At 36.4% G+C, this 14964-nt stretch overlaps 1 long non-coding RNA gene across 2 annotated transcripts in view; it reads left to right on the forward strand.

The window, feature by feature from the left end:
* The window catches only part of LOC118352539 (uncharacterized), a 99361-nt gene that overhangs the window by 40806 nt on the left and 43591 nt on the right, over nucleotides 1-14964 (forward strand). The window lies entirely within an intron of this gene.

The following is a 14964-nucleotide window of genomic DNA, read 5'->3' on the forward strand; positions in this document are numbered from 1 at the left end:
GTTTACCCACCATAGAAAAAAATAACATTTGGACAAATATGGTACATGCTTTTAAGACAATGAATGTCAGAGGCAGTATAGTACAGGAAAATTTCATTCTAAAACCTGTTTGGAATTCTAGTTCTACCACTATATATCTGTAGCGTTAGGACAAATCACTTCACTTCTAAGCTTTAGTTATGTGTGTAATAATAATAATAATAATAATAATAACCTACAGGGAAAGTATTAATCATGATAATTGAAATATGTAATAGGAAAGCATTTGGTACAGTGGCGAGCATATAGTAAGAGCTCAATAAATGATCATGAAGATGGTGATGGACTCTTTATAATTTCATATCTACATCTCCATAGATGGGAATCTCCATGAGGGCAGGGGAATTTATCTTGCTCATTGTTTTATCAGTGGTGCTTAAAGTAGTGGATATCACATAGCAGGGACCACATACACACCTGTTGAATGAATCAATAAATTTCCCGTGTTTGTCAAGCATAATTTGCCTAGTCTGTCTTAAAATAACTCACCAGTAAGTGTTTTCATCATTACAAAACTAAACAAGATTTTATTTCTTCCACTGTTAATAAAGGTTTGGTTTAAGAGGATTTGATAAGCACACATTTATCTTTTATATGGGCCATACCTTTAGTTCTTCTGGCAGTTTTTCTCATTTGGTGTCAAAAAGAAAATATGTGTTGGTGAAATTTTTCTATCAATATTTTGTAGTAATAAAAGAAGCTGAATGAAATACGCTGGAGACTGACAGAAGAAAAAATACAGCCCCGCATCTGGGTAGTGTGATTAATTTTTTTAACACAAATTTGTGCATTTAGTGTGTGCCTACATTCGTCTTCCATTACTCCATTCTAATAATGAGTTTCAAAGATGAAAATAATTATTTCACCAAAAATATAATTTAGTGGAGGTGCCATATTAGTTTTAAAAAGGCACGAGCTATCATTTGCTTGAAATTGTCATCAAATTCCTTCAATTTAATGGTCATTTAAAAAGCTACCCTCCCTCCATTCACTCAGGATGAATGTGAATGTGCACATCCAGGGAGAGTACCAATCAATTTAGTAGTTAATGATTATTGTTTCCATTTCAGAGTGTTTACATTTTCCTTCAGCTTCTCCTAATGCGGTATTGTACCACTTACTGGAAAAGGCACCGCTCTCTCAGCACTGTGACATATGTGAGCATTTCTTTGCTTATTCTTCATGGAGGCATTTAGTTAGAATTTAACAGAGGAATGACAACAACTGGAAAGATCTTTGCCCACCCCAGTGAACACAAGAACGGAATCTCAGAGAGTCTGCGCTAACGCAAGACTGTGCACAATGCAAATATGGCATAAAGTCTATACATTTATTTGCAAATGTGTACAGATATGCTTCATATAAATTAATCCTCCATTTCATTATAAGGAAAGAATTACGTCTGTGGTCAAAAGTGATGGCAGAGGGGGAGAGTTAATCTGATTTAGCGCAGCATGTGAAAAATTAATTGGAAGTCAGAACTCCATAGTGTTTATTATAAAGTAATTTCACACCAGCTCAGGATTAGCATGGTAACGGGTGACAATAGGTCATCACTATGTTAATTGAAAGACAGCATGCTTTGTAAAGAAGGAGGGAGAAAGAGAAGGAGATAGAGAGGGAGACAGAGAGAGAGAGAGAAAGAGAGATGGACTGATTGATTTAGAGATTCAGGCTGTAATATGAGTTGGTGGTGGTTTGGGACAAGAGGTATAGAAAGGAAGGGACCTCACTGCAAAAGATAGCCTTTTGCAAACTCAGGTGGGTAGGCTAAGCAAACACTAAGTCTGGTGACATGAAACTCTGACGTCCCTGAAGATTGAAATGTTTTCCAGTTGCTGCATCTTTTAGACAGCTGTCTTGTAACTGAAGACACTGCCCTGCTGTCTGGTGCAGATGCTGGAGCCAGAGAAAGGGAAAAGCCCAGGCCTGGGATCCGGGGCTTTAAGTTTTCCTCATCTTTTGTTCTCCCAGGACACAGCTTGGCTCTCAGAGGCTCTGCACTCTCACCTGGAAAGATTAGTGCAGTAGAATTAGTGCTAAAGTGAGGGCGTCTTTCATTTACCAGCCTTAGCGTTAATAAAGCCAACATTGGCAGGCAAGGAACAGAAAATAACCTGTCATTTGGACATCATGCTGACTGAGCAGCCAAGTCAGGCTCAGCCTTCTGGTTGAGTGCAGGATCCACTGAACCTCTACCTGTGTGGCCACCTGTGGCCCAGCCCACTCCAGGATCCCATCCATGCTCTGCGGCCTGGTGTGGGCAGCCTGGGCCCTCCACAGCCTGCAATCCAGTGGCCGAAATAGGAAAGTACTTTTCCTGTGGTATTTGCATAATAGAGGGAGGTGTTAAAGAGGTTTTATGGCTTGAAAATCATACCACAGGCACAGATCTCATGTGACATGGTAAGTGAGAACTGTTATTAATCAGTCATCGCTGAAGTCCAGGCTAGTGTTTTGCTAAGGGTTTAAATATGCATTTCCATATAAACAGACAAAATGTAGAATGATGTGACACGTTTTTAATTGAGCTAGAAACCGACCCCAGCAAATGGAATTCACAGAATCAGAGGGAAGAGAAACTAGCTGTGGACTGTGGGGGGTAAGTGGTGTGTGTGGAAGTCTTGTGTATGGGCAGGAGGGGGGTGGTGGCTGGAGCGAGAGGAGTCAGTGACTTTTATGTGTAAAGGGAAGAAATCATCTTTTAGGATTCTGCAATTCTCCGTGGTATAAGCTGATGAGTGTGACCTTTCGGCCTACCCTTTCTTGTGGAAAGTTTGCAACCCAGGCTGACACAAGCTGTTGTAATATGTTAATTTTGACCCAGCTCCGCTACAAATACTAACGGTGATCTCTAAGACATTTTCAGTAAGAAGTATAGTCCTTTGGACATAACTTTCAGCGCTAAGTATCCCAATGAAGGGTACTAACCTTTCTAGTGAAGGTCAAAATTAAGAAAACAAAAAATAAAATGAAGAAAAAAATAAGTGGTTTGGAGAAATGGGAACACCACCGAGGTTGTCATCCCTGAGGTGAGCAGTCCAGACACAGTCCTTCATCCTGCATTCTTTCAGGAAGCTTTGTTCCTTGGAAGAGCATGGTGGGAGGTCAGCTGGAATTTATCTAGAAAAAATTGAGTGGAGATGAATTCAGACAGGATGGGATGAGTTTGGAAACTCCTGTCAAAGAGCTAGGTGTAATTTTAGAGGCAGGACAGAAATGGGCAAGACAGGCTTGCCCAGCAGAGAGTGTTCTGTGACACTGGGTCACCATTCATTTATTCCAGGGCTGACCACCGTGGGTCACGTGCTCCAGTGCCTACTGGGGCCAGCCATGTACTAGAAATGCATGAAACAGTGAAGCCCGTGCTTCTGAGGATTGCAGTGACCTGGGAAAACAAATAGTGGCTACTCAGTCCCTCTTGATTAGTTGCTACATCAGTGTGGGCCAACTATGTCTGTGTCTTTTGACTGTTTAAGAGGAGACAGAAAAAATACTTTTACATGAAATTTTCCAATTTTGAAGTGTACAACTAATTCCACACATAAAAACATGTGTGGACTGAAGAAGAACTCTCTATGAGCAAGACACAGCTTTCTGCTCATAGTTGCCCCTGACCCACCTATTCTTCCTTGAAATCCGTTTGCCAGAAGGTGTGTTCCTGCTTTAGTGCACATGCTTGCAGAGTTAATGTTTATTATTATTATATATCATCACATCTTAAAATCTAAAGGTTAAATGAGTTTTTTCCCCTCTCTCTGATCAGTGACTCTCAATCGTCAATTCTCTGGTAAAATAAAAGGCAAATATGGAAAATGGGTTCTGTGATACATGTGATTGAAAAGTGTCAAATAAGAAAGCATTTGATGAAACTCAATGTTGTATGTTTTTGTTCATTCTTAAAGATAAAGAATAAATGTTCTTTGTCCTAGATTAGGAATTTTCTTTTCGTTTCTCATTTATTATTGAGGTATGATTGACATACAATGTTTATTAGTTTCAGGTACACAACATATTGATTAGATAATTCTATACATTACTCAGTGCTCACCATGATAAATGTGGTCACCATATAATGTTATTATACTATTTTTGACTATATTCCCTATGCTGTATTTTCATCTCTGTGAATTACTTATTTTATAACTGGAAATTTGTACCTCTTAATACCCTCCATCTATTTTGTCCATCTCTCCCCTCACTTCCCTTTTGGAGTAGGAATTCTTAATACTGGGTTCACTCATGAACTTCAGTTGGGCTCTAAGTTCTTAGAAATGGTACCTGTAATGTTGAATGTAAATGTGGGTTGTATCCTTCTCTTTTTGGAGGCATAGTTAATAGCTTTCACTGGCTTCAAAAAGGAGTCCAAAATATTAGTATCTTCTGCTCTAGACCCTATTGATGATCTTTAATTACTCATATTCCAGAAAAAAAATGTGCATTTTCTGTTTCCACTGTAGCACTTGGGGTTCACAGTTAGGAAAATAAAAATGACAAAGAAATCTATAATTACCATAAAATTTAGAGTCATGTATTTGACAAATGTGTAAGGTCATCAAGACAGTCATCGGTAAGTTATTTCTGAATATAATAGATTAGTTTTTATACATTTAGATATATACTTAAGACTTGGTAAAATGCATACTTTATAGATTTTAGATAATATACTAGGTGAGCATTTGTCATTCATTTTAGCTGCCTAGAATCAGAACCCTCTTAGATTTTAAGAATCCATAGAATTAATTGAAGGACTTTATTTAAACTCCTAGTGCATAGAGTATAAGCAGTAAAGGACTCAGCCTTGCATCAGCTTAATCCATAATTATATTAAAGTAGTCTTACTGGCACTAAGTTTCTTTAAGAAGCTAAAGTAAATGTTCCCTGGAGCCATTACCTAGAACCTCAAGTTCTTTTGTAGTTTTTCACAAAAAATAGATATAATCCAGAATTAAAAACAAGATAAAATAGGTAGAAATTGCCGAGAAGCCAAGAGAAAGAAAACCACACAAACTATTGAAAAAGGTCCGCGGAAAAATATAGGTTTTGGAATAGTCTTAAAATGAATGTGATTAATATAAGTTCTAGAAATTACATAACAAGGTGAAGAGTCTAAGAAGAGAGTAGAAATATACCCCCCAAGAATCAAATGGAAAATATATAACTGACAAATAAATACCCTCAATTAAGAGGTCAATGGGTGTGTTTAACTGCAGGTTGGAGTCAGCAGGAGAGAGAATTATTCAAGTGAAATATAGGTCAGAAAAAACATATCTTGACTAAAGTGGAGACAATAGACTGGAAAGTTCAGGAAAGAGCATTAGAGGCATATGAGATGCTAAGAAAAAGTCTAACATATATGTAATTGGAATAGAAAGAAGAGGTAGAGGGACAAAGTGAGGAAGAAAGAATGAATGGAGAAAAAAATTATTGGAGGGATTAATGTCAGAAAATTGTGCAAATGAAAGACATTAAGCAACAGATTCAATGTTACAATATGGATGAATCTTAAAGAAAATTAAGTGAAAGAAACCAGACCCCAAAACTGCATGTTGTAGGATTCAATTTATTTAATTATTTGTTTTAAATCATAAATTTATTTTTTATTGGTGTTCAATTTGCCAACATATAGAATAACACCCAGTGCTCATCCCATCAAGTGCCCCCCTCAGTTACCCTCACCCCCACCCCACCTCCCTTTCTACCACCCCTAGTTCATTTCCCAGAGTTAGGATAGTAGGATTCGATTTATCTGAAATGTCCAAAATAGGCAAATCTATAGAGATAGAAAGTAATTTCGTTTGTTGCCTAGAGATGGGAAGACTTGGGGAAATTACGGACTAATTTTTTTTTCCTGCAGAGATGAAAATATTCTAAAACTAATATGGTTGGACAACTCTGTGTATACACTAAAAACCATTGAATTGTGTACCTTAAATAAATTGTGAGTTTTTAAAAATATATATTTATTTATTTATTCATGAGAGACACAGAGAGAGAGGCAGAGACATAGGCAGCAGGAGAAACAAGCACCCTGAAGGGGAGCCTGATGTGAGACTTGATCCCAGGACCCTGGGACCACGACCAGAGCCAAAGGCAGACCTCAACCACTGATCAACCCAAGTGCCCTAAACTGTGAATTTTATCTTAATAAAAATCGTCATTTTTAAAAAAGACAACACAGTTTCCACCTGGTTCTCTTAGGAGAACGAGTTCCAACTTGCTCTTGGAACCCAACTGCCTTGTTGCAGGGAAGCCCAAACTAGCCACAGGAGAGGCACATGTAGGTGTGACAACTAACAACTGTGGTTGAGGTCCCAAGTGACAGCATCCATCAACTTCCAGACTTGTGACTGCATCTCCTTCAAATTTTTAAGCCTCAGTCTAGAGTCTTCACAGTGACACTCCAGACTTTGGGCAGCAGAGAAGTCATCCTCGCTGTGCCCTGTCTGAATTCCTGACTTGCATAATCAGGGAGCATAAGAAAAAGGGTTTTTGTATGCCACACACAAAGAAAAAACAAGGGAATAATCATATGGCTTTACTCATATGTGGGTATAATAAATAGAGAAAGGGGCCATAAGTGAAGGGGGGAAACTGAGTGGGGAAAAATTAGAGAAGAAGACAAACTATGAGAGACTCCTAGCTCTGGGAAACAAAAGGTTGCAGAAGGGGAGAAGGGTAGGGGGTTGGGGTAGCATATATATATATATATATATATATATATATATATATATATATATATAGAGAGAGAGAGAGAGAGAGAGAGAGAGAGAGAGAGAGAGAGGGCAAAAGCATCTGTAGCCAAAAACTCTAAGAACTAATGACCCAAATAACATCTCAAAGATTACTATGTGACAAAGGCAACATTTCAAATTAGTGGGAAAAGAATAAAGTATTTACTCTTTTTGGGAAAAAAAAGAAAAAAATGAGGGAAAAAAAACCAATGTATAATAGAGACGATCAAGAATGACAAATTTGGTTTCTCAAAAAGAATAATAAAATTGATAAATTCCTGGCAAGACAGATGAAGAATAAAATGAAAGAAATTCCAAATTATCAAATGAGAAACATGAAAGGGAATATTGCAATAGATCTGACAGACATTAAGAAAGATAGATGTTTTGATGCTTTTCAAACAAATATATTTGAAAATTTAATTGAAGTAGACAAATTCTTAGAAAAACAGTTTACATATACTGAAGAAATAATCCTATATTTATTAAAGAAATTGAATCTATAAATAAAAGCCTTACCACAGTGAGAACTCTAAGTCCCACTGTGTTCACTGTTGAATTCTAATAAACATTTAAGAAAGAAATAATGCCAGTTTTAGACGAAAATATTCCAGAGAACAAAAAATGTGCCAACACTTCTCAACTCATTTTATGGAGGTAGCATAACTTTCATACCAAAATCCCATAACTAATGTCATAAGAAGAGACAATTACAGTTGAATCTTTTTAATACACATAGATACAAACCTCCCCATAAAATATAAAACCAAGTCCAGAGAGGATAATACTCAAGACTATGTTAAGATTATTTCAAGAATGTAATTTTTCTTTAACTTTTGAAAATCACTTGATGTAACATAGTTAATAGAGTGAGAAAAAACGTTATTATTTCAATATATGCAGTATAAGCATTTGATAAAATTAAACATCTATTTATAATTAAGAACTTAGTAAAATAGGAATAGAAGCAAACATTCCTATATGGTTAAGATTACCCTAAAAAAGCAAAATTTGTAGCAAGCACATTACTTAATACTGAGATATTAAAAACTTTCCCTGTAGGTTGGGAACAATGAAGGGATGACCACAATTATTTCTGTTCAGCATGTACTAGAGGTTTTATTTGGTGCAAAAAATAAGAAATGAATAAAGGGTGTAAGAGATGAAGAGTAAGATAAAAAATGGTATTATTTATAAGCGTCAAAATTATATACATAGAAAATCCAAAAGAATCTACAATTAAATTATTATAATTAACAAATGTAGCAAGATCACTAGACAAAAAAACAAAATACAAAATAATCAGTTTTGCCATTCTAAGCAAAATGCCATCCAAAAAAATGAAATAAAATAATGATATACAAAGGCACTGAAAATATTAAATACCTAGGATAAACCCAATTAAAGCTTGTGAAAAAGGACTATAAATATCATGTTCATGAATTGGAAAGTCAGATATCATAAAGAGGTCAAGTGATTACAAAGTGACAGATTCAATGCAATTCCAATAAATCATGATTTTTTTTTCCTTTGTCAGAAAATAACAAGCTGATGGTAACTTTCCTTGTGAAAATGCAGATGGGCAAATCAAGGAGTATCGTGAAGAATGAAAGCCAAGTTGTAAAACTATATCTACTAGATATAAATATGTACAAAGCTACATTATCAAGATAGTGTAATCTTGGTACAAGGAGAGACAAGTGGGCAATAGAGAAGAATAGAGTCCTCCCCCCCCCTAAAAAGAATAGAGTTCAGAAACTGATCCACATATAAAAAGCAGCATTTCAGGGTAAGAAAAGTATATTCATTTCAATAAATAATGATCAATCATTCAGATATCTTAAGGGAAAAAATCCTTGATCCTTACCTCACACTATATAGACAAATAATACCAGGTAGACTGCAGATCCAAATATAAAAGATAAAAAGTAAGATTCTGGAAGATAATGTACAATATGACTTGATTTCAACAGCACTGATAAATTACACTAATTACAAAGAAAAGGATTGATTATATTATATTATATTATTACATTATATTACATACAACCAGAACTTATATTTATCAAAAGACACTATGTTTTTGTTGTTGCCTGGCACATCCTAATGAATGCAAAACAGAGCAAGGTATAGATATACTCTGATTAACACAATAGACCTGATCCTGAAATTAAAGTGACTAACCAAGTCACCCTGTTCATGCTGGCTGTTCCCAGGTATGAGACTTTAAATTATGAAACTAGGTAGGTTTTCAACAAACCAGGGCAATACATTGGTTTCCCTATTGGAAATGGTGCAGGTAGATTAGATCTTTCCAAATGGCTTTGCCTATCCATTGCCTCACCTGAACACTGCACATAAGAACTGATTCCTCTCCATTCAAGATAATCTTCCCTCAGCCGGGACCCTGAACACCATGGTGATTTTCAAGTGTTGGGCCTTGTCCATATTATTGTCAGGTTGGTATCATCCAATGGACTCCATATCTGCTCCCCCAAATCACTGCAGTCCTTTTGACCTATTCCCTACACTGAAGCAGGGGAGGATCTTTGAAAGTGAATTAGGAGACACTGAAGGGGTTTAAGGCTTAAACACTTGAGGAGTGTTTGATCAAATTTCCACTTTTAAAAGACACTGTTAAAGAGCATAGAAGAGAAGCCATAACTGCAAGATATTGATGATGCATAGATCAACAAAAGGTGTATATATCATACTATATAAAGAAACTTCCACAGATTAATAAGATTATAGACAACCCAAGAAAATGTAGGCAAAACTAGTGAACACGCCCTTCACTAAAAAGGATATTCAACTGGCTTATAAACAATAAATAGTGCTCAAGTTCATTATTTACTGATAAAATAAAAATTAAATCCATAGTAACATACTTTTATATACCTATTGGAATGGCTAGAATAAAAATAACCAACATTATCGAGTGATATATAGTGTTGCTAAAGATATTGACAAGAAGAGTGTACGAAATGCTTATCACTGAAAGTGGAAATGCAAACTGAACAACTTTGAAAACCTATTTGCCAGTATCTATTAAAGTTGAATATATACATACACTCTATAATCTGGTCATTCTACACTTAATTTTTACAGCAGAAATATATATATCTGTGCACCTAGTATGCTCAAGTACTCAAGTATGCTCAAGTATGCTCAAGTATGCTCACAGCAACATTATACTTAATAAACAAAAGATGGAAACAATCTAAGTGTTCTTCAAAGTAGAATGGATAAATAAACTGTGGCTTACTTATATAATAAATATCCTCTGAATATCCAAAAATCCTTTGACTTTTAGGATCTCCTACTCCCTGTTCCTTTTTCAAAGTCCTGTGTATATTTCCTTGTGTGTGAATGGGGTGCCTTTGGGGGAAGAGCCTAAAACTTTCAAGATATTCTTAAAGACATCTGTGGCCCCAAATGGTTAATTTTTTTTCATGCATTGATTCAATGAATATTAGCTGGTATTTCTAAGAGTACCAAGGAATGTTTTAAGATGTTCTATGGAAACAGTTCAATTTGAATATATTTAGGTAAGACTGCTAAATATAATCGGTCTTTTGAAGATGAACATACTTAAGGGGCACACAGGTGGCTTGGCTCTTTGGGTATCTGCCTTCCACTTGGGTCATGACCTCAGTCCTGGGATCGCCAGCGTTGGGCTCCCTGCTCGGTGGAGAGTCTGCTTCTCCCTCTGCCCCTCCCCCTGCTGTTCTCTCTTTCTCTCTCTCTCTGATTTCTGTCTCTCTGATTTTAAAGAAATAAAATATTTAAAAAAATGAAGATAAGCATGCTTAAGACCTTCATAGCAACCCTACTGTGAAGAATCATGTGCTATTTTGGTCAATTTAGCATCCACAAACTAGTTTAACAAAGGAATTAAAATCACCTTCCCCCATTTGTTTTTGTTTTTATTTTTAAAGATATCTGATATTCTAAAGGATTGTTCTTTCTTGCAAAATATTTTGGGAAACTTGATTTATAACAATTCTGGGTGATGCACCATTACATGACTGATTATATGAAAAATACATAAGAATTGAGAGATGAGTCAATTAATTAAACTACTGAGTGCAAAACCCGGGTATTATTTGAAATTACCCTGCCTATGTTTACACACAATTGACTCAATACCCTCCTATGTTTTTAAAATACAGTTCCTGCCCTAATATTTCATAAGTTCCCAGAAGTTTGCATTCTTAAGCTCATTTCTGGGTCTAGGCTTCTGCTTCCATTGAACTCTTGATCTTACTCACATTGCACAATTCCCCAGGAATGTTCTCCTTCTTCTGTTGCTTATGAAACTAGATGTGGTCACCTGCTTTAATCTCCCCTAGTCAATGTGTGTGATAGACCTTACTGATGTTGGTTATGGTTCACTGAGGATTTGAAGGCATAGAAAAGCAAACGTCTTAAAACTTGTTGAGATCCTTATTCTCAAAAGTCCTTCAGTCCTTTGATCACTAAGAATTTTTTCATTGGCCACTTGTCAAAGGTTCCCACTTCCTAGAATAATGGCTCTACTTATTCCCTCCCTCCCTCCCTTTTTTTTTCAGAGCTTCTCTGTCTTCATTCCACATTTCCTGTTTTTATTCTATGGAGAGGGGTTTAGTTATCACCTGTCTGTTTCTATCTATGACCTAGGATCTCACCTTCTATTCTTCAAGGGCTTACTGAGCTCTGTTCTAAACAAATTCCTCTTTTCTGTTTTTATTTTTCTATTAGCCAACAAGTACTTACTGAATATCTCCCATGTGCCAATCATTTTGGTATCTATTTGACTTTTTATCTGGGTTGTTGCTCTGTGCCATTGCAACTTTCTCCCATCTCTCCTTCCTATCCCTAATAGTTTTATGTCCACATACAAAGGCTGTCACTTAAAAATCTTTTTCATAGAATGCAACACCTTTTCTGGGGATATAACTAAGAAATGTATCTCAAGATGGAAAAAATGTGTAGTCACAACGTTCCCTGTGTACAATATTAAATCTTTCTAAACATGCAATAGCTCAAGCATTTCAACTTAACCATTTCATATTTGCTATCGTAGCAATTATGTTCTTGGCCATAAGACTGAGGAAAGTGTTTTATATTTATTACTTTATCCGATCTTCAATACCATGTACTCACATAGAAAGAGAAGAAGACAAATCACTTCTTTCCAGCTCTTGTCTTTCTCACCTCTATAAAAAAATAGTCACAAAGTTATCTTCTTACAACCACTCTCATTTTGTGATGTAGAAATGTATTCTTCAGAATATGTGTGATATTCATTCTTTAACTCACCAAACATACGCTGAGTCCTACCAGGAACTATGGCAGGTAACAGATCATAAAATCAGTCAGTCATGGTTTGTGTTGGGGGTTTGTGGCTTCTCCCCTTTCAGGATGGTTCTTTCACTAGTTTTGGATGATCTTTCATCACTGAAACAAATGACAAGGCTCAAATCAAATAATGTATCTACACATTTGATTGATAATAGCTTCAACTGAGAAAATTTTCACTTAGAAGATTGATGCCTCTATGACCAAAATATTCCTTTTTACATGACTATCTGTTGTTAAGTTGTTTGTATATTTCAGAATTCCCTAAAAGACCTAACAGAAGTGAAGACCATCATGTTAGACTGAGCTTTACTCCATGAGAAGGGAGCATCTATGAGCTAAATTCTCTTCCAGGCTAATGAAATTTCATGTGAGGCATTTGGTGCTCTGGGATTCAAAAAGGTTATCAGCCAAGCATTTATAATAAAAGTCCTCCCTGCTTTTCCCTTGCATGCACTGGGAAGATGGGAGTGCTATCAGTTTGACATTTCTGTCAGAACTGGTATTTGAACCACTGGATGATTCTGACAAATGCCACTGCTGTCATTGGCTCAGTTTTAATTATACCTGACTGAAGCTTTCAATGGCAGCAGCAGAAAACTTAATTAGTTGGAGTCTAGAGTATGAGCTGACTGGAGGATTCCCAAACAGTATATAGGCTTTCAGTGGAGAAGTGACCCCACCCTTGGCAGGGAGCAGTCCCGGCCAGACAGTTTTCAAAGCCTCTAGAAGTTATTGATCCATTTAGATTGACTTTGAGAACACATTACATTTATGTATTTGTTTTTCAAGGAAATTAGTAGTGTATGAGAGTAGGGCAAACAAGCAAATACAAAAAGAACAACAATAAAAAAAACCCCAGCCTATTTAGAAAACAACTCTATCTCCATGAGGACTGAAGAAAGGTGTGTGTGTGTGTGTGTGTGTGTGTGTGTGAAGTGGAAGCTCTCTTGAAGAAGACAACAAAGCAGAATGGGATGACTGCCTCTAATACATCTTACCTGCTTAATATTTGCTTACAAGGTGTAAATGTGAGTATGTTTTTTCCTTAACATTCGTGTAGAAACATGAATTAACCCGCTGTGACGTCAAACTGCTAATATGCTGCAATTAAAAGTGAGCATAACTCTTGCCCGCTGGTCAGAGAAAGGTTTCATTTCATTAGGAGAAGTGCTTTCTCAGAATCGCTGTTCTTCTGTACAGCGTTACTGAGATCCTATTGGAAGCTACTACAACTCACTGTGCAACTCAGGGCCAGTTTACTCTTCAAATTACATGTGGGTTTGAGGCTCCTCATTTGTCTTCACTCACACAGTCTAAGAGGTGCAGAAGAAGTGCTGAATATTGAGTTTTGTCAAACATAAAGGATGATATTCTGCTTCATTTTATAAATAAAATATGACAATGCTTGACAAGGCTGACTGAACTTTTGTCTTGATGACTCAGCCAAGACTCAGGATCTCCCACTCTTGTCAGCTGTCTGGTTTGATTCTGCTGCCACTGTCACTGCTGCCTGTAAATCCAGTGACGCCTCTGGAACAGAACATTATTGGATACTGATTGACTACTTGGGTAAAATAACAGCCTAAGGGGAATTCTGCTTCTGAAGAAAGGCATGGCAGTGTCTGGCTTTGAAGTTTTCTCAAAAGGGTTCCTAAGGGAATAACTGTAAATTTCTCACTTTCAGGAATACCAAAATCCTGCTCTTTGGCCTAAGTTATCCTTATTGTACACTGGTGTCATTGACCTTTGGACAATACCTGAGTGGAGTCTATTCTCAATATTTTTAGCAACGCTAAATAAAATAAATCTTAGGCTTGGTTGTTAAATCTAGAAATATTAATTTCCAGGAGTGAAATTACTACTGAGTTAGGTCTCTTAATATTTAGCAACATGGGAGCTAGCTTTAAGCATTGTGTTTTCTTCATGGGTACATTGTGTTGGAATGCATGTGTGTGTGTGTGTGTGTGAGAGAGAGAGAGAGAGAGAGTAGGTGGAAGCTCTCTTGAAGAAGACAACAAAGCAGAATGGGATATCTTTTTGAAGGCTGATGTGAGGAAGTACTTAATCTTGAAGTTTTCAAGGGACTGGCTCCTGTACCCCCATTTTCTGGACGCTGATGAACTAAAGTATGAAATAAAGCTGATGGTGTCCTTTTTCATCATCTCTTTGAAAATGGAATGGAATTAAAATTGGTACTTAAAATTAAATGAGGTGAGGTTCCACGTATCAGGTAAATATAAAGTATTTAAAAGAAAATGCTACAGATGACAGAAAAGCACAAAAACTGTTCCTGACATGAATAATTCACTAATTCTCGGATGGTATAAGTCACCTACTAATGTGCGTTACTTGCCATTTAATGGTGGCTGTATCTGAAGAAATATGGAAATTGGAATATTTTAATAACTTTCTATATGAAAGATGATGAGACTGCCTAAATGATTAAGAGGAAGATATGTTATAATGAACTAAAGCCACTCGAGTGTAAGGTAATTTTAATTCAAATCTCCATCTGCTTATGTATAATTAAGACTCATTTAACAAGTTAATGCCTAACAGAGAGAACTGATAAGTTTGGTATTAAAGATCTTAAGAGAAGTAAATTAAACTGTCTGGGTTGAACTGGTCCTTAGTTTTAATTTCTTACACCTGAAACTTGGTATGAATTTCAGGGTCCACTTCTTTACCCTCACTATTCATTTAGCCATGGAGTCAAAGACAAAAGGGGAGGGGAAATGGAATTATCCTTTTTATATTTTAATTTGGGAGATTCCATCCTGTCCAAGATGTGACAGCATCTTGACTGATATGAATATTTATACACTTCATATTGCTCACTGTATAGCAT

Source organism: Canis lupus, chromosome 27 (assembly GCF_003254725.2).
Source record: "Canis lupus dingo isolate Sandy chromosome 27, ASM325472v2, whole genome shotgun sequence".
Lineage (NCBI taxonomy): Eukaryota > Metazoa > Chordata > Mammalia > Carnivora > Canidae > Canis > Canis lupus.